Source organism: Lepisosteus platostomus, chromosome 9, assembly GCF_059453375.1.
Source record: "Lepisosteus platostomus isolate fLepPlt1 chromosome 9, fLepPlt1.hap1, whole genome shotgun sequence".
In the NCBI taxonomy this organism is placed as follows: Eukaryota; Metazoa; Chordata; class Actinopteri; order Semionotiformes; family Lepisosteidae; genus Lepisosteus; species Lepisosteus platostomus.
In genome coordinates this window covers 36,441,112-36,461,033 of record NC_142619.1, presented here as the reverse complement: position 1 = coordinate 36,461,033, position 19,922 = coordinate 36,441,112, and the positions used below count along the sequence as shown (strand labels likewise).

General features: G+C 35.3%; 1 protein-coding gene across 2 annotated transcripts in view; it reads left to right on the top strand.

The window, feature by feature from the left end:
* The first annotated feature begins 5,960 nt into the window (after positions 1-5,960).
* Positions 5,961-19,922, top strand: part of cald1a (caldesmon 1a) — a 125,815-nt gene continuing 111,853 nt past the window's right edge. For both annotated transcript variants that reach the window (XM_088644854.1, XM_088644853.1), the window contains exon 1: positions 5,961-6,142. The gene's annotated coding sequence lies outside the window, so the exon portion shown is untranslated. The remainder of the gene's footprint in view (positions 6,143-19,922) is intronic.

Below are 19,922 nucleotides of genomic sequence, written 5' to 3'. Positions count from 1 at the left end.
GATAAAACACCTCAGCAAACAGAACTTTACATCAGAGAGCCATGGTAGTTCGTCTGGTGAAGGAGAACTGAGGAAGAATTAAATGAGTGTTTGATGTATGTGCTTGCCATCTATGAAATAAGTAGCTGACTCTTGGCTTTGTTCCTGTTGGTTTTTGGGGAATATATTATGCAGCTCCAAGAAGTCACTTTTTTCACTTTTCATGCTGTACCCACGAAAACTGTGCTTAACTAAAATTTAACATTTTTTTTAATAAACAGGTGCTGAATGTAGACATGATAGAACTGTTGTCATGTCCTATGTCCCTAAACCAGGGGATCCATCGAAGACAAAACGAACACAGTTAAAATCCAGAATGGGATCTGGAACAGGGACAGGGACTAAAACCAGGATGACAAGGCCAGGCACTCCGAGTCCCGGACTCAGATGGTCAGGACGCCGTGATGAAGCCTATGCCGTCGAGCCTCTCCTGGACCCGCTGGTAGGTGGGCTTCCGGGCGTCCATCTCCCAATCCTGAGCCAGGCATAGTGAGAGCGCCAGGCTTAAATAAGGAGACAGAACAGGGGGCAGGTGCATGTAATTAACTAAAATACGAAAGGGCCGAAGCGCCCTTAAGAGGAGGACTTACGATCCTGGCAGTAATTATGGGACCTGACAAATTATTATGGGTAATTTGTAAGTAGAGGCTTACATAACCTGGGGAGTAGGTGAATATACATTATATGAGATACATGTACATGTATATTGTGAAAGACCCGGGGAGCTAGTATCTATAGCCAGGTTTGTTTGAAACGTCTCATGTAGCATGGATTGTATTCATTCAACACAATGGACAGCTTTCAAACAATGCTGTAGAACATTAGAAGGAACCTAATAATAAGATGATTACATAACTCCTTATTTGTACTGTAGCAGGCTGAGTCAAGTCTTTCCTACCAGTTTCCTACCAGGCAGCTAGTCTGACTCAAACATTGTCTTATCACATTTCAACATAATCACCACAATAACACTCACTTATCTATATATTTTCTTTGCCAACTTCTGATGGCAGACATGGACTTTTTCTTTGTAGTATTCCTTGCCTTTCTGTACTCTGCTTTTAGAATCCCCCACATGTTTCTAGTTCTTGCAGTGGAGAGATATTACTACTCTGGAATCAGTACAGATAAGAGTAGCTAGATACCTTCCAGGTCCTAAGAGAATGTCCTACACTGACAGAAATGATGGAAGGAAATTAACCTTTTCATTCTTGAACAGAGTGATTACTTGAGGACTTCATAGACGTATTCAAAATCCTCAAAGGCATTGACAAATTCATCATCTCAGCAAACTTCAGCACACAAGTTGAAACCTATTGTAATTGGAAGTATATTAAAAATGAGAACACTGGGATTTCTTTACACAAAGGGTTGTGGGAATACGGAACACGCTACCTGAATATATTGAAGTAAATATAAAAAAAACAGTTGGATGAGATTTTTGGATCCATTACCTATTAAACAAAAAATGGGTTAGATGAGCTTAATGTTACAGTATCGGCTTCCAGCCACCAGAGGGCGCCTACATGGTCTCAGCTTACTTCATCCACTCTTGTGACATCTCACAAGATGTCATCTGATCCTCCAGCAACCTTATTTACTGTATCTCTTGCAGTTAATGCCCAGCCATCAACATTGGAGAAACAAGAAGGAGACTCGCAGACCGCTTCAGAGAACATGTTAGGGCTGTGAAGATTAAAGATCTCTCCAAGCCCATTGTTTCTCATTTCACCTCTGATGGCCACTACCACTCTAATCTCTGTCTGTGTTCTCAAAGACGGTTTTCCTAACTCATACATCAGAAAGACTACAGAAACTAAAATTATCCTGCAGCTAGGATCACATCTTCCCCCTTCTCTTAATGACAGACTACTTTTCTGCTAAATTCTCTCTATTCATTGTAGGTTTCATTTCACACCTCTCTTCACCTATCCTGACGTCACACTTCCTGTTTGGCCACTCTTTCTGTCCCCTGCTCCCGCCTCTCGCTCCTCCTCTCTCCTAGCTTTTGTTGTCCCGCTAAATTACCTTTGCTTACTGCTCTGTCTTTCTCACACCTGAAGAAGGCTCCATGGCTGAAACGTGTTTTCTTTCTTCTCTTTTCAGTATTGGGTTGTACTTTGCATCAGAGCCTTCCTGTTACTGGGCAGCTCCCTTGTTTATGGACTTTAGGATTGCCTTTTTGGACCTCAATTTCTGGAACTTGCGTTGGATATTGAAGACTTGTTGCTTACTCTCTGGCTTTTGGACTTTTTTGCTTTCCCTTTTGACCATGAATATGGATCACCCCTTTAATGACTTCCTTGCCATTTTGTCACATGCATAGGGTCCATCAATTTATCTTTACTTGCTGGTACCCAGTGTAACACCTAATGGCGTCTTACCATTTGTACAGCAATTGCTGTTATGTTCTTATTTTTCAGAATTTATCAACTTTCCTATGACCTGACTGTCAGGATATTTATCCTGGATGGTGGTTTTATAAATGAGGTAAAATGGACATACTGTACTGTATCATCTATTTTAATGAACAACCCTTGTATGGTAATATGTCAATTTGAGATTTTGAATTTTCAAAACTTTTTCTACACTACATTATTACAGCCACAGTCAAAGGTTAAAGCAACAATCTCATAATGGAGAAATATTAGCTTGAGTTTTTATAACATTTAGATGTGATGGTAACATTTATGTAATATCTCTAATAAGGTCTTTGGAGAACATGCAGTACATTATATAACTTTGTACTCTCTGTAATGATGCTTACAAAGCTTCACCTGACATAATCAGATGATGGATTGCTTGTGATATTGAAAAAGCATTTCTAGAACATTTTGTCTAACATAATAAAGCCACAAAATTCCATGTGACTTGGCTATTGCTGTAAAATATTTTGTGTTTGCTAGGAGGCCACATTAAACTTGTAAAGTAGGAACAAAATCTAAGCTGCAACAGCAGAATGATGCATCAATATCTTTAATGTGGGAAAAACATTTCAGTACATGAAAAACAATGCTTTAAAAAGACCACGGTTCTAAATAATGAACAGCAACATGAAAACAATATTAATCTGTTAGCACGATAATGAAGAAAAATTGCACCTGAAATAGAATAAATAAATTGTACACAATGTTAATGTGTAATATTGAGAGAACATTTCACTAGGATATTTCTAAAATCTTTGTGCATCAGTGTGTTTTATGCAGCCAAATATTCAGCAACATTGTCACAGTATGATGTTGCTCTGATGATTTTATCATTGGACAAAAAAAACTATACACTGTAGTTAATGTTCATAGTGTACTGGTTACATTGTTAAATATTGATTTGATCTATTTTTATGCTTTATGAACTTCAAGCACTTGCAATGATTATAGAAATAAAGCAGGAAAACTACTAATGTAGTTTGTATCTAGCGTGTACTTGTATACACTAGACACAAATGTATTAAATCTCAGATAAAGTTGCTCTCTTATTTCCATTCCTGAAACACATTCATGAAAATATTTTACACACTCACTAGTTCTTGGTAATGACAAATTCTGAAACCTAAAAACTTTTCCTACCATTATTGCATAATCCAAAAATACATTTTAACATGACATTATATCCTTCTACAGCCTAACTATCAAATTAAACTCAATGTATTTATAATTAAAGGCCTCGTTATTTCAGTGTCATATATGGCAAACTACCATGAAATCATAATTTGTTAATAAATAGCTATACAGTAGAATGTTCATTTTTGGCATGATGCTTTCTTTCTAATCATAATTTTTATTTGATTTTTATAGACTGGTGAGTGGTCCACTTTGTGTAAAGATCCTTCATTCTGGACATAGCATTGTTGAATCCAGGCTACATCACTCACCAGCTGTGCTTGAAAGCAACCCCTCAGTCAGGCTCCATTAGGAGTGTAATAATGGTGAAAATGGCCCTGGAATTCTTGGCTTGTTATGTTTCAGGCTAAGGATTTCAGTAGCTGATATTTATAGGAACTATGTCCATATTGTTAGCATTATTTTTTTTTATTTTGTATCTTTGAGGTAAAGTGCTTAATTGACTAATATTGCACAGCACAGGAAGATGGACGTGTGTGTGTGCGTTCGTGCGTGCATGTGTGTGTGTGTGGTTCTAGTCCATAGTTCTAGTTATTGTGAAATGTGTTAGCACTTGTAAGGTAGGAAAGTAGCTATTACAATAAATCATCTTCTTCATGGACTGGCATTCCATCCAGGGTGTATTCTGCCTTGTGCCTGTTGTTTAAAGGATTAGGATCTGGGTCACTGCCATCCTGTATTAGACTACTGTATTGTTTATTGAAAATGGACGGATGGATAGCTGAATTCTCATCACAAAATACTATTTCTATCAAAACATATTGCACAAATTAATTTGTTAGGATCCTTGAAATAATACATTACTAGAAACCAAATACAGGTAGGATGGCCTTCTTGCATTTTAATTGAGTTCTCTTAGCACATCCTATACTTTGAAAACTCTGCTTTAATTTGTATAAGACTGTAAAAGACTAAAATGAGTAATTATTAAAAAATGAAAGAAACCATAATGTTTCAAGAGACAATTTAATTGAACTCACACTTTTTAGAAAAGTGTTTTCTGAATAAAGTGCATATTCAAAAGTCTTGAAGATATCCTGTGGGCCTGCCAAAGCTTATAAGTGCTTTAGAGTAAGTTAAGTGCTAGACAGAAGGTTTTGCCAAGCTAAATTACATGACTGCATAGTTCTTTATAAACATGAGCAGCATCAGTGTTTTGCTGTTTTCCTTTGTGCTGAGACTCTTCGAAAATGATCATTGTTTTAGGTACGATGGTAGACAAAGACCAACTGTGCTACTGTGCTGTTTCATGCTGGCTTTGAGAACACTAGGTCCATTGTTAAATCTGCAGCACACATGCATTTCTAGATTACGTTTGTAGACAAATACAATAGTGTGATAAAAATATACTACCCTTTATATACAGTACATCCATATACACAAACTGTATGTACATACAGTATACTGTACTGTATGTATTTAATAATATTCTGAAAGAATTGATTTTTTATTTAAAAATGTGTTGAAAGTATTGTTTAGTTTTTATATTTGTAAGTATTTGTTAAAAAAGCTTTATTATTGTGTAATCCAGAATCCAAAGATTTGACTGCATAGAAAACAAGAATAAAACCTAACTATTTTGAAATTAAAATGCATGCTAGAATGGCTCGTCTTTCTGGAGCTATTTTGCTGTGAAAGAGAATGTAATGGGGAACTTGTCTGCTGATTTGCATCCTAAAATATTTTCAGATCTGGTGTATGTTTTACTTGTTAAACAACTAACGTTTTGCATCTCTGAGCAGCCATAAAATTACGGAAGAAAACCTATCTTGCTAGAGTATACAGTATAAGTCAAATAATGTATAGCGATGAGAATTTCTAAAAGATAATACTGTAAATGAAATGTGACTGTTGTAAGTTGCAGGACAAACTTTAACTCGCATTAATGTGGTGAATCTTCATAGTACTCAAAACTGGAACACTTTTCATTCATTCTTCAGCATATTTTTCTTCTTTCCTTTTTGCTCTTTTCCTTAAGTGTTCAAACAGACAGCCCCCCTTTTTTGCCAAGATTAACATTTCATATGATTGTTCCTGACAGAGGATTTACTTTCAGAGGCCCCGAGAAGGATAACCAAAAAAGGACATGTTGCAAGACAGTTTTGGCAGCATGCTCGATTTTTCAGAGCTTTTTAGGCCTTGGTATTTATTTTTATTTTTTTCTTACAATCTGATGAACGGCTTCTTGAGCGAGCCAGCGGAATGACAGGCATGCTCTCTTAACGAAGCCGAACCCACCTCGGATTCAGGGAAACTATTGGCTGGTAATTAGAATAGACCACGGACAATGCATACCAATGGTTGTCATTTGTAAACACGGGAGAGATGTGGTCAATGATTTTTAGAAGGGAGGGGCTAAGAAAAGCCTGCCGTTTGACTGAATAAAGCTCAGAATATAGACTTGTTGCTTCTCTGCTGGCTGCAGTGCTTCTCGGTTGCGTTTTTAGTTATATAAAACAAAAGTATAATCGACAGCTGTTCAGGTAAGCTTCACTATCCATAAACATTATGTATTTGGGGTATTTCATATTGGACATATGGGGTGTGGTGGACTTTGTGAGGGAAATGCAGCGATTATTTGGTCATTTTCTGAACATCTGTTGTGTGTAATAGTACTTATAAACACAGCTGATGATCTTATACAGTAATGAAGTTGTTTCATGGGTTTGTTTGGCGCAGACGATGTGGGATTCAGGAGTTTTATCGGGAACTCCCTGTTGATGTATATTGTAACAATCTACCACTTTTAGCTGTAACGACATAATTTCTATTTGGTTTGATTTCTCAAGTTTAATTCGCCTTAAATTTGACATCTATTTTAATATCTTACATTTGTACATTTCAAGTGTTAGAAAATACGCAGCGAATTTGAATTTTGTTCTTTATGTATTGCCATTTCTATAAGACTGATCGGCTTTAAGTTTCTGGAATTGCATTATTTTATGCGATTGTTTATTTTATTTCTGTACGATTTTGAATTACTTAACATCATACTCTATGTCAAAAATAGTTCTTTTTGCATTGTTGTGGAGGGTCCAAATTATTGTATCACTCCTACAGTTCCTCAAGGCTACCGATGGATGAAAAAAACTAAGTGCAAGATAGCCAACTGTATATTTAATATCTCGTTTTTACGAGTGAACATGATACATGATTTTGTTGATCAGTGTAAAAGTAGCCAGAAATGTCTTAAAATTGGAATGTTGAATTCCTGGCAAAAAAAGCACCAGAGGTCTTGGATGTATCCCGGGGTTAGATTCTTATCAGACTAATGAGAGAGAGAGGGGGGATACAGGCTTTCGTGCTAGTCTGCAAGACGCACTCAGGAATTTTTTTGTCATGCGCAATCTTCAAAGCTGCAATAAACCCTTATCCTAAAAGAGGACTGCATAGCGGGCAGAAATAAGATAACTTTTTTAACACTAATTTTTATTTCATTTAAAGCATAACATTAATCACTGCAGATAGGTTTATTGTTATGCAACATTTTGATTATATGCACACGATAGTGATAAGATTTCTTTCAAGCGAAAAATCTGAACTCCTGAGTCTCCAGTAAAATGGAGAGTAGATCTATTTACTAGTGACATCAAATTGTCATTGATTGTCTATACCTGAACGTCTTTCTTTTGTGTTACAACATTGTAATCCTCTTGGCGGTTTTCAGTATACTGTCTATCTGAAGTTTTCTTTTGGTTGAAAATTTGTGTTATACCATCTAAATATTCCTAACTATTGGCACTGCACTTAAAAATCAATATTCCAATTTAGTCACAGGGATATATACTTTAAAATAAATTTACCTCTGAGAAGAAATGTATTGCATTACATTTATAACAAGGATAGCAGTTGCTTCTACAAAAACAAAACAGACACCAAACAGCTGCTGCATTACACACTATATAAATTATATTCATTTAAATACAAACTACATTTTCAACTTTTCCTGCTGGAATGACATGTACACTATATGCATATAAAAGGCACATAGCAGTATAGTAGCTAAAAAAATACGAGAGCATCTACAAGTCTTTTTGAAGACCAAGGGAGAGCTAATATAAAATCAACATAAAATAATGATTTGTATGTTTGTATTTGGATCCTTCCATGAACCGTCTTTGAAGAAAGTGTAACAGAGGATTTTATTTTCTTGCACCTCACTGCAAATTCTCATCAGGAGAATACCTTTCCATGTTAGCAATCAGAACTGCATTCTCTCGGCCTCCTGACATAGTTTAAGCTGTATATCAATGATTTCGTTTTGCTTTATCTATGGTTTTCCAGAGGGTGTGGGGTAAAGTATTTTTATTCTCTCTTCCATCAGACTTGTCTTTTGAAGACCTTGATACTGTTGAGGTTAACTTGGAGAACAACAGAACAGGTTAAAAATGAGCTTTTGTTCTCTGATTAACTTTATTTAGATTTTGTCTGTCTCTCTGTTTAGGTCATTACCATGTTGAAGAACAAACCCCCTCAACTACAAGATGCTTACCTGAGGGTATAACATAGGGCTGAAGAATGACATGGAAGATTACTGATAAATGATTAAATATTCTCTATACATTTTTTTGTTTTATTAAGTGATGCCATATTTGCATGTCTCCTTTTGGGAAAAAAATTGAAATCTCCTTGCTTTATCTTTAGATATTAATTTGATGTATTCTTACTTCTGTGTGCATATACATTCATATTGTACTGGCAAGAAGATCTCAAACCTTTACATCACCACCACTGTATTTTACTGTAGCAAAATTCTGTGTTTTTATATCGTATTGCTTTGTTGTTCTACGTTTCTGTGTCTTTTGACCTGTCTATATGGATTAGTGCCTATTCTAGCTACATTTTGGAGTATGATAACCATCTCTGAATAAAGGGTTTCAGGCTGAAAATCATGTATCCTGAAGACTAGCCCTATATAAGATGCATTAATATGGATAGATATCTCATTGAAATAAGTACAAAGTATAGGACTGCCTATGTAATCTTTATCACTCTTAATGTTTTTACAGTCTTTTGTATCAGCCTCTCAACCACTTGTGTTTACACGGCTACCATTTTTTCTCTAGAATGTGATTGTTGTCTGAAATCCATTAACACAACATAGAGACATTCTTGACCTTTCAAAGAATACACTTCCATGTGAAATACAATCATGGATACACAATTTTTGTTTTCTTCCTTGGGGCAATGGAAACGTACTGTACACTTGTTCTTTACTCATTTTCAGGCTCCTAGTGTAAGAGACTGGGCTGTTAGCTACGGAATCCTTCCATATTTTCGTGTAGCACATTTCTCTTAATTTAATTTCTGTAGCGTTCTGTCAAAGGGGAGAATTTTCACTTTGTCAGAAGCAGTCTTAGCTTCTGGGGAGTGAGGCAAATTGAATGTCTTCTCGAACTCATACATCTCTATTTACAGTAGATTCTGTTAGTCGTATCACCGTGAGCTGCCAATCATTGTTCTCTGGAAATCTGATTTCTAGTGAAATCTGAGGCAGCATCAAATGAGCCTAAGACCATTGAGTTACTTTAGTTACTTTTGAATTACACAAAGGCTTCTGCTTAATAAAGAACAAGACCAGGCACAGAACGATGGAACCATCACCATGGTTGACAGTATAGGCAACATTTCATTGTATTGTACTTTCCTTTTCATTGACTTTTTAACTTTATTCTCTGGTTTGGAAATACTCAAGTTTTTGGCTTATCAGGCCTTGGAATGTTGTTAAAGGTAAACTTGTTAGGGTTTTTTTGTGTATTTGGCCTATAATTGTTCAGCTTACTGTTACTGATGCTTGTTTGGGTAATGGTGAATCGATATTTTATGAACCAGTTATAAAGATTCTCTCAAACAGCTGTGATTTAGATCACTGTTCTCTGCAAAACATTGTCTACATGCCTTTTTTTAGATATTTTGCTTTGGGTCTGAGACTTGATATGAGACTTGGTGTACATATTCATGTTATTTAACCTTTCCAGTTAAAAAATATATTTATATATATATTTGTGAATCATAATATCTGGTTGGCTTGGAATTTACTGTAAATCCCTGATGGTTTATTACTTACGCAACAACTTCAGTGTTAACTGTTGGTTGTCAGTCATTTCTAGATATATTATCTTGTCACAGTAAAAATATCTGGTCTGCTTATTCTGTCACTGCTGTAACTAGAAACTTTCATCTTGATGTCGCAATAAAGAAGAGAAAAATGCTAGAATTATAAGACAGGTAGGTATGTTGATTTTTTCACAACTTTAAGGCATTTCTCATTGCCTTATATGCTCTAATGTTATTAATATGTTCACTCAATGCCAAATTACTGTACTTTCATGTAGGAACCTATGAATTAATATTATGCTGTAAAACACTGGAGATTACATTTGTGCATCCATATTTTCACTGTTACATACTGTATGTGTGTACATGTAGGTTCCACTCAAACTTCACCACAACATTATAAGATAGGAATGTGAACAGGATTTAATATTCTTTGTTATAATAAAATAGCATTAACTATATCTAACAACTAAATCACTACTCTGATCAGCAATTAGAGTCTTTAAAGTAGATTAAGGCTATTTTTACGATGCCACTTATTAGTTCAGTAAACAGCTTGTAGCCTTAAAACAAGGGCCAAGGGGATAATTTTATTTTGCAGTTAAAGGGGCCTTCTCTGTTTTAGTAAGATATGACAGTTTCCGTCAACTTTTTGTCCTCCTTTCCTTACCAATCTGTGAAAGAGTTATAGAAACAACCTCAAGCCAGTTTTTTAATAATTTATAAAGCCATTCCGCTAGATGATCTGTTGAAGTGTGTGCCCGGGTGTTGAATCTAGTCAAAACAAATCAAAATGAAGATTGTCTTGCTTTCAATAGAACATGAAACATGAAATGAAACTTAGAACCAAGCTTCTCGCAAATTCAATAGCAAACCTTCCTCTCATTTTTTACAGCTGTGAGTTTTAAATTTCATCAGTCTTTAAAATTAGTAAATCGGTCTTAGTGAAATCAACAGTGAAAAACTGATCTTTGTCAGTACATCATATTTTTAATGACGCTATAGAATATGAATGCATCAGTTTCTGTATGATTGGCTTTTCATTGAATACACTAGCTACATCAAAATATTATACTCAAAATCAACATACAGTATATACTTTCCTTTTTCCCTGTAATGGACTGGCATCCTGTTCAGGGTGTATCCTGCCTTATGCCCTTTGTTTGATGAGATAGGCTCTGGCTCCTCCATGACCCAGAACTGGATAGAGCAATTAGAAAAAGGAGGAATGGATGAATTATTTCATTTTGTTATGGCTATCCCTTTAATAAGTAATGATGTACAGTATACATATTTTGACCTATTTACTATTCAGAAAAATGGATGAATGTACAACTATTCTTGTGCTTTTAAGGGTTAAAATTTCATTTGCGTTTATCTAAACGTAAACCCCCCCAAAAAATAAGTGTGCAAAGTTTTTTGCATCTCATGTTATAGAGGGTGCTCATCAGTGTCTTGTTGTCAGTTTAACACTTCACTGTTATTCACTTTGCTAGGAAGAAGAAAGGTATGGGGGCCACAGGGACATACATTTGTCTGGAGATTTTACAAACAGGAAGGAGATTCTTCTGAACTCATATCCCCATTTTGCTTAAGGTGCTAAACAAACTGATACATTCTCAATGCTGGAAGACTAGACCAAACAGATATTTATAAAGACCTAGCCAACTGTGCTAATTTTCTAAAAGAAAGACTGTACAGTAGCTTCCAGTTAGCATTTTAAATGCAGCACCGTTAAGTGATGTAAAATGCACCATGAGACAGAGGTTGTAGTGACATTTGCTTGAATTGGTATTATAATGTTTGTGCTGGCTTGATGGTCAAATTCTTTTTCTTCTTAAAATATTTGTGGTGTATAGTTGCCAACAAAATGCAGTCTTTTACTTCTTAACTCATTTGGCGTGGTGTTGTTGTTTCATTTTAAAAGTGAAATTATATAAGGGGAAAACATTAGAAATGTTCAGAATCTGCCACTATAATGCAGTTTTTAAGAGCCAGTTGCCATGAGTAGATTAGCCTAATTCTCTCTGATTCAACACTTCGCATAGTGATGAGACTTTTCCCAGATGGCAGTTTGTCATAGCAATAAGGAAGATTTTTAAGAACAAAAATGTAACAAACCAAAGTCTTCCAAACATTTAAATATTTATAATAAAATATTATAACAATTGTCTGTTTTTAGAATGACTTGATGCTACTTAAGAAAAATAAGGAAGGAAAGGGTCAGAAAGTTGAATAATATTTATAGGATTGGTATTCTTTAAAAGCAAGCTTTACATGTACAGTACAATAAATAGAAGCACTTCAATTTCAAAGAGAAATATTTATATTTCCTTGATAAGATGTTTAATACTGGTAGATTTTACCCCCTTAAAGCTGTGGTCTAGAATGAAGCAGTTCTTTCCACAAAACCCATTATGTAGCCCAGGTTATAAAAGTAGTACACAATCATCACCTTTTTAATATAAATCATTTCAATTCTTTCGCTGAGAATTTTTAAGAGTCCTTTAATTATAGCTGCTTCCATCCAGCATATTTTGGCTATGAGGGTAAAAATGCTATAAAACTCAAAACTTAAATGCTCAATACTTATGTAAACAGTAGGCGTTCTAGTGAACCTTAATACATTTATTCAAAAGCTTTGGCAGTAACTAAGAAGTTTCTAATGAATGTACTTTATGATATGACTTATCCATCACTGACGAGCCTTCTGTAGCCAGCTGCATCTCTTTTTCCAATCTGTCTGCTCATTTCCTCTAGTAAGGCTAGACCTTGCCCTGATAAAGCAGATGACCAATTACTAGCATAATGACCTGCTGTACCAGATTATACTGTAACAAAGCAAGTGATTGGACACCAACACATAGTAATTAACTGACAAAAGTAAAACAGCATTCTAACTATTCAATTAAGTCAAAGTAGCAGCTAGGAAAATAGTGAAATATGTACAGTATATAGCAGGTGCCATGGTGTTGCAGTGGTTAGCATTGCTGCCTTGCAGTTCTGGGGCCCTGGGTTCAATTCCTGACCTGGGATGCTATCTGCAAGGAGTTTGTATGATCCCCCTTTGTGTGGGTTTCCTCCATGTGCTCCAGTTTCCTTACAAACTTTTAAGACATACTGGTGAGTTAATTGGTTTCGGGGAAAATTAGCCCTGGGGTGTGTGTGTGTGTGTCTGTTTCGTGTGTCTGCCCTGTGATGGACTGGTATTCCGTCCAGGGTGGATTTGGACCTTGCGCCCATTGCTTGCTGGGATAGACTCTGGCTCCCCTGCATCCTTCTATTGGATGAAGTACTTAGAAAATGGATGGATATATGGAAGTTGTTAAAGTATCAGAAGTAACGGCATTATACATCACAGTAAGGATAGACTGATGTGTTTTGGTGTTAATGTCTTTTGTGGAACCTTACCTATACAGTATGTAATCATTAATAATAGAGATTATTGCTCATGGAAAATAAAAAAATTGGACAACTTCGTGCCACTGCATATTACAAGGGGAATTTGTGACATCTGTGAATTAACTTGCCAACAGTTATAATGCCAATGTTAAGGAAAAGCAGGCTCTATCAATAAGTTGATAAGGTGGTTAGATTTTATTTGAATGGCCCAAGACCACAAAACTATGAATTTTCTTTCCCAGATGTTCCCATTCTGCGTGTTTTCATTCCAGCTGAGCTTGCCTAATTGTTTGAGTGAAATATTTGCAAGTATATTTATACTCAAAGTTTTGTGATTTTATGTTACCTATGAAGTCTCACCTCAAACATGTTTAAGAGCTGAAAACAGTTCAAATTAATCCTATTAATAAATCAATAAAGCATTCAGCTGTTTAACTGAGAGCTTCTTTGGGACAATAATCAGCAGTTTTGTTAGTCCGGGATCAGGATTAGGGACTCCTGTCCTAGTTTAGTCCATTGCAGAAATTTACCAGTTAGTTTATTTATTTATTAATTAAGATACCTTCATTGCATCTTTAATGTCCTGGTGATCATGCTGCTATACAGTATATTTGGTAAATTAAGAATAGATTGACTTTCCAATATAGAGTAGCAGAAGTTTCTTAAAACATGTCACAGAGTTCAAGAGTTAGAAGAACAAAAATTTATTTTGACAAAGGCTAATGCAAGACTTATAAAAAACATTAAAAGTAGACTAATTGAAATTTATTTTCTTACTAACCATTGCATCCAGTAGTTTGTGGGCAGGGACTCCAGGCATCTGAACTCATTCTATAAATGAGTGCCTTTCAGTTTTACTTGGCGAAATGTCTTCTGAAAACCACTGGTAGCAGTACAATCTCGCAAAATAAATCAAACTGTATTTTCCCACTTCTTTTTCCTTCGAAAATGAAATGCCTGTTCTTAAAGTGCTCTTGAAGCAAATGCCTCACATCTGTTCTTTCAGCAGACCTCATGAGATCTCAGTAATTAAACAGTTACACTGCACATTCAAGGTTTTTTTTAGAATAAGTATGGTGTCACTGCAATTATAAGTTAGTGAAATAAATTAGAAATGCATACAGCTTAGTTTGGACCAAAATGCCTGTTAGGACTTCATTATTATGGTAAATAACAGTTGCTTAAATAATTATTTTTCTTGTTGTGTAAGGGTAGCCTCAGATATGCACTGAATAAACCCAGATATTGTAAGTTTATTAAAGACCATTGCTTTAGCTAAGCATATTGTCAACAGAACTGAAATTCCCATATAGCAAAGAAAGCCATGAGATTCCCATGGTTACCCATTGTGTAGGCTGGTATACAAGTAGTACTGCACCCACAGTCTTTTTTTCTTGCTTAAATTAATGTCTGATTTTCACTCTGCTCTTCCAAATAATGATTTTGTGCTTTACTTGTGGAACTTTCTTAGTAAATAATTTCTGAACCATTTTTTTAGTTTAAATGTTTTCCTGTCCTCTAAGTAGTAAGGTGATGCTAGCTGTCTCCAACTTAACAGCAGTATTTTCAAAATTATTCCTTTTTCAGTGAAATGTACTCTACATTTTCTTTAACTAGCTGCTTACTGACTACAAAGACCCTTAGGGAAAACAAAGTCATGAAACACTGACATTTTAAGTTCACTTTTGGCTTAGTAAATCCCTTGGTGAATTAAGTGCTTTATTTTGTCGCTGGCAGTACCTTTCGTTCCTGTGCTTCTGGCTTTCCAGTCACAACCTTGCGCGTCACCATGCAAACCTAATGAGTTGATATTGCCAAGCTCTTGAGCCCTGGAGGACTGAGCTTAACCTGAGCTTAAGTGATTTTTGTCTGCTCACACTGTGAGTTGATGTGGTGTGAGTTAGGCATATTGACCTAAATGGTTTTACTTTACCTCTGTTTCTTTATAGCATAATTGATTTTACAAGTGTTCTTCTGAAAGTAGATAGATCTACACAACTCTAGAGATGATCGTTTTCCAACCTGCATGAGCATGAATGTACAGTAATCACACTGCTCTTTGAATACTACTACATCCATTTTATTGGCGAGACATTTGTGTAGATTTAGGAGGGGAGGAATCACCTTCCAGTGGTGGAGGGGCTCATTCTGAAAAAAAAAACCTTTTGTGATGTTCAAGAACATAAACTTGGACAATGATGTCTCAGGGGTCTCCTGGCCTCCCTAGCACTCCTGCTAGCATCAGTCTGCTTCGTAACGTAAGTGACATTTCTTCAAGCTCTGAGCATTTTGCATCTTGAAAATGTGCCAACAAATCAGTACATTGAGGCTATTAAATTGGTGTTACTTAAATAATGAGATAGATTAAAAATGGACCTGCAAAGATTTAAGAGCTTGAAAGCTACTGTATATTTACTCATAAATGTTAAATTCAAATATTTTAGGTGGTAAAAATTAAGAACCTTCTCTTTTTTAATATTGAAATGCAACAATAAGTAAAAAAGATGTAGGTTGAAAGATGAATTTTCAATTCAATGAATTTTAAAAATAGGGTGACATTTAGAAATTCTCTGTTTGAATAGCTTCCATGTTACTATTATTCCATTTTAACTGAAATCTTTAAGGACATTAAATTCAGAATTGTTCTTTATTTCATTTGAAACTAGGTTTGTGATCTGTAGGAAAGCTATATAGCCATCAATCTTTTTTATGTTTTTTTTTGTCTTTTGCTGTAGGAATTGCAAAGTGTCAAAACACACAAAATTATCAAAATTAAAATTCATCCAGGTGTTATGAATACCAAAACCCAAATGGCCCTTTTCTGTTGCACAGAAGGAGGATGCTTTCAGAAATCTAGCAGCTTATATCACATGACACTTCAGGAATTTGCAGTTTATCCCTGTGCTGATGTTACTACCTATGGAGTTGTTAGATATGGAAATAATAGTACTTAATAACTTGTACTGTTTTGTGGTTAAGGCATTCTTTTTAGATTTTAGAGGCACTAACGAATACTTTGCTTAATTTTTACCTTTTTTAGATATCTGTTTTTAGATTGAGGTAGTATGAGAAGGAATACAATATAACTGGAAACAGTCAGGACAAAAGAGTCTCAGCCAAATACTCAGTAGCTCCTTTTAAAACTGGATCTGATAAGAGAACCATGTTTGGAAAATATGATGAGAATGCACTGAATGCCTAGGCCTTATAAGGAACAGATTGAACCTGGTGACAGATGATGGGAATAACCTTTGGAATGCACAGGGCTTTTTAAGTAGGTTTGCAGTACAGAAAGGGATCTTGAGGTAATTCTGCACAGTGATAACAAGGACTTGGCATCAGCCTGGACAGGATGTTAAGAGTCCTGCCCTGTGTTTCCGGAATCTGAAGGCCTTGTTGCTGGGATTAAGCAGCTGTGCTTGGTTCACAGTGTGGCTGGCAGTGCAGAGCTGAGTCTGTGGGACAAAGCAGCAACGCCCTGTTTCAGAAACTACCAGTTTGTTATGATTCTAGGTAATTAAAAGTCTGCTTAAAAAAAAGCAATAGCATGTACTAATTATTACCTTATTTATGTTGATAAATGACAGTGCTTTTATATATAAAATATATATTGATACAGTTGGAACTGCCTTTTTAGGATTAACATAAGCACATATTTTTCGTATGCTAGTGATAGTCCTGAACTGGACATCTGACACTATGTCTGTGAATGTTAAACAGAGCCATCAAAGGTGTTTCAGATGTTTCTGTTTTTCAGCTATGTGTGCTGCTTTTAATCTGGGACATATTATTTTATCTTCAAAACCTTACTTCAGTTGATCAGATTTCAAAATATGAGTTCACAGGTCTAACTGCTTAATGCAATCAACTGTTCCTTTGAAGTCTCTATTTTGTGCAATAAGGTCCTGGATTAAATATTAAGTTTAACAAAAATGTGTGTGCATCATTTTGTTGTGTTCAAAATGGGATATCAAAGGAAGGGTCCAAATAGTTTTGCAAGGCACTGTATACACATTTGTTAATAAAATACACAAAAATCCATTAAGAAATAAAGATGTGTAATTTTAAATCCTAAGAATCTCCATAGGTTTACGGTTTAACTAACCTCCAGCTACCTCACAGTGACACATTTATTAACTTTCCTACTCCTGTTTTATTATTTCATCTGTAAAAAAATGTCCAGGGGAGAGGTAGCAGATGCAGAGTTATAGTTATACTACTGTAGTGTGTCAACATGGAATACTCTTAGATTTGATATATTCCAGTACGCTTTGGATCGGCTCCACCTTGACTGGAACAAATACAATAATAGTTTTGACTGACTTACAGCAGAATAAGTTGACATTTGAAATAATTTTATCATACATTTTATAAAAGAACAGATTGCAAAACAATTACTGGAAGAAATGTTTAATTATGAGCGTACCAGCATTGTCTTACTAAAAATTTTAAGTTTGAAAGTTTTACAAACACCTGTGTGCTGAAGTCTAGTTAGTAGAGCAGTAAAGCAGTAGATAAGCTGGTGGTCAGGCCATCCCCCTGGCTGTGTAATGCCATGCAGGATGCAAGCCCCCTATCTCCAGATTGACCTTGTATGGGAGCTTCCGTGGGATGGACCTGGGGCTTCAGTGGAAGCAGATGACAGTGCCTGGGCCGGACCACTGCAGGAGAGACTGAGACTGCGGGAAGTCTGGAGGGAACCAGGGTGGCCATAAGGAAGTCTGCGAACCAGGAAGTCTCTTGTGATAGCAGAGCAGAGTTGCTCAGGGGGCAGATTTGACTGTTGAGGTCTGGACAGTGGTTATTTTGCAGGCTTGACAAGAACATTTTGTTTCCCAGAGGCAGGGGATCCAACAGAACGCCCTCAGGGAATTAATGAGTGTAGTCTCTTCACCAGGAGTGAGGCCAGTGAGCCAAAGACGCAGAGCTGTAAGAGCTGGCCTGACTATTAAAATACGTTATACAGTATAGTTTAAAACAAGTTCATTTTATTTGCAAAGCACCTGAGTATTTGATCACATTTATTACTCATTCACATTTTAACATTTAAAATAAATGAAACTCTAAACCAGCAATATCTCTAAACTTACATTGTTACCTTTCAATACAGATGATCAAGATAAACATTATCAAGAGATCTTGACAATAAAGGATGTGTTGAGTACATCATGTTTAAATTATGTGCTAGTTCCTTTGAAGGTTCACATCCTGGTCTGTTAAATAAAAAGGGCCATGAATAAATAAGATGATGAACATTAATAATGATGTGGTTACAGCTGTAGTTCCTCTCAAACTTAATTTAAAATTTGTATAAGAAAGTAATATACCCATAAAATATTACTTTCCCATAATTCTCAAGTTTGTTTTTGTCACAAAATAAAAATAGCTTTTTAGATTTTAATAATATATATTACCTGATTTTAATGACTGATTGTTTTATTGTTTTGAAACAAATAGTTCAGCTGTTCACTTGTAAATTATTATAATTTATTCCATGATCTAAACATTAAATTTAATTCCTCATAAAGGTACAATGCTTTCTTTCCACACTAACTGGTTTCAGTGTAAGCACACTTTTAAAATATCTTTCTGCCCCAGTGCTAGGGTGAACATTGGTGACAGACACTAGTGAAATTTTATCTCATGCTAATCACTCATTTCTTTTTAATGTTATCAGTGGTCCTGTGCTTCTTTTACAGGACATGAGGACCTTAAACTCTTTGCATTGCCTTTCTAAGCCCATGAAAATAGCTAGCTTCCAACTTAGCTAGAATTTGGTCATTTCAATGACCTTTATTGAATGTTATGAAAATACAGTGTGACTTCACTAAAATGTTTTTTTTAACTGTACAAAATACAACAGTATTTGTTCTGTGAAATGCTTCCATTCTTACTTAACATGATTTTTTTTTAGTTTGAATGCGATACATGTTGCTAATTATTGCAAATATGATACAGTATACCTAGAGAAAATTAATTAGATCTGGTTTGTTAAGAGCTTGTCACATACATAGCACTATTCTGGCAATTTCGCATTAAATATTATGTCCACTAAGTTTTTTTAGATGTGTTTTGTGTTAATTTTGGGGTAAAAAAAAGTTTCAGTTTTACTTACAATTACAATTAGATATAAAAAAATGTTTATGGTTTATTTTATTTTTTATTTTAAAGATTTGATTTATCACTGTTTTACTGGTATGCAGCTTTATTTGAAAACCTTTAAACTATTCCAATGTGTGTTCTCACACATATTTCTCAAAAAATTCAGTGCCTGTCTCTTTTATTGAAAGCTTTTTCATATGAGGTTGAATCACTGTTAGCCCTTCTCACAGCTCAAATGAAATAACCTTTAATCTCGAAAAAAGGCTCTGGATCAAAAACATAAATCCGTGTGAAATTTTAGCTCTCAAAGACTTCTTTAGGGTCCTCATTGTTCATCCTGTTACTGTAGTTAGACTTTCTAAAAAAGCAGTTTTTTATTGCACATTTATGCATATGTTGTTGTATATTACAGTAAATGGTGATTCTAAGACATAAACATTCTATCCTGCAAAACTAGAATAGAAAATCCCTCTTTAAACTGTCTAGCATGAATATTTTGGTTAATTTAGCTGTTTACTAATTTATGTAAATCTGCTGTCAGTCTCAGGATTGAAGGCAGATGGATTCTTTCTTGTAAAAGAATGCTGGCAATCACTGAAACATGTAAACTTTGAAAGGCATTATTCCAAACATTTTCTAGTTACATTTTCATGAATTATGTCTGTAAACTTTTACATGCCTAGAATCACACTTCAACTGTCA